The 1,549-nt window shown below is 44.5% G+C and overlaps 1 pseudogene; it reads left to right on the forward strand.

The window, feature by feature from the left end:
* The first annotated feature begins 502 nt into the window (after window positions 1-502).
* Window positions 503-1,302, forward strand: LOC122898870 (annotated as a pseudogene).
* Window positions 1,303-1,549: the final 247 nt, after the last annotated feature.

Here is a 1,549-nt window from a genome sequence, read left to right on the forward strand (position 1 = left end):
GAAGGTTCTGGAGAGAAGTACCAAGGCCTTGAGTTGACATGGAATCTCTTGCAGATGGACTACAGTGCTGGTTCGTTACCAGGGAGTTCTTAGAATGTGCTGGTCGCTAAGGTGACGTGCAGGTTTCTCCTAACATGAGGGTTTGGCAAAGGTCGAAGAACACGGTTTCCTTCTGGAGACAGGAGATGTTCTGTTGTGTGGCTCAGGGACCACATATTGTGTCATAAGTTGGTATTCTAGAACAGGCCTCCGAGGACAGATGCCTGACAACCTAATTGGAGTTCCAATGAGGTACTAGGGGCGTGTCAGGTTCAATCTTCAGACTCAAGACCATTGACTTGGATGTTGCCTTGATATAGGCAATCAGGGTGTTTCAGAATGCATGTTTGCATCCAGTGCAGCAGACAATATTGGGGTGGATTCAGGGGCCTTGCAGGTTTCTCCTAATCTGGAGGATTTTGACAACTGTGATGGCCAAAGTTTCCTTGAAGCTACTGCTGCCGCATCTAGGGAGGAGTGCACCAAAACCTTACGGAATCGGATCAGAGAATTAGAAGCAGAGGGCAAGAAGCTCACGATGGACTTGAAGGTGAAAGAAGACCAGGTCAGAGAACTAGAACTGAAAGTTCAGGAGCTTCAGAAATATAGGGAAAATTAGAAGGATACTGAGGTGTTAATGTCAGCCCTCTCAGCCACGCAAGATAAAACACAACACCTGGAGAACAGTCTGAGTGCAGAGACAAGAATCAAGCTGGACCTGTTCTCTGCACTGCGGGATGCGAATCGACAGCTCAAGTTCGTGCAAGGACAAATTTTTCAGAAAGACCAGGAAATTAAAGACCTTAAACAGAAGATAGCTGAAGTCATGGCCGTCATGCCCAGCATAACGTACAGTGCCGCCACCAGCTACCTGAGCCCCGTTTCACCCCACTACTCTTCCAAATTTGTGGAGACCAGCCCCTCTGGACTCGATCCCAATGCCTCTGTTTACCAGCCCCTGAAGAAATGAAGACTAGCTGTGGGTTTTGCCCAACCATTTGTTTACCAGAAGACATCACAAAGGAGCATCTCTGGCAGTCAAGATTAAAAAAAAAAAAAAAAAAAAAAAAAAAAAAAAAAGCTTATATTGTATTTTGTGGGACTGTATATGTTGTCATTTTTAAAAAGGGGAGGAAGATAACATCCGAGTCTGATTAGAACTGCCCATCTGTTATTCTTGTAAATTTTTAGAAGTCCTCACAGAACTTTGCAGTTTATTTTTCTCGGCCAATACATTAAAACCACTCTTGGATTTCAAATAGCGAAAAAAAAAAAAAAAAAAAAAAAAAAAAAAAAAGTCTGCAGAGAGGAAAAATCTGCCATGGACCCAAGAGACCACACCTGTATTCGGAGGCCATCCTGGACACACAATCCCGATACAAAAGCCTGTGCTATCGCCTTTGAGTCATCTGATTTACAGTTCCTGAGGAGCTGCCCTCTAGGTCTATGCATTGGGCCTGCAATCACCTTGCCACTAACCGTAACTCGTATTTGTGTTTGCAGACTTCCC

The sequence above is a fragment of the Neovison vison genome, chromosome 2 (genome assembly GCF_020171115.1).
Source record: "Neovison vison isolate M4711 chromosome 2, ASM_NN_V1, whole genome shotgun sequence".
Lineage (NCBI taxonomy): Eukaryota > Metazoa > Chordata > Mammalia > Carnivora > Mustelidae > Neogale > Neogale vison.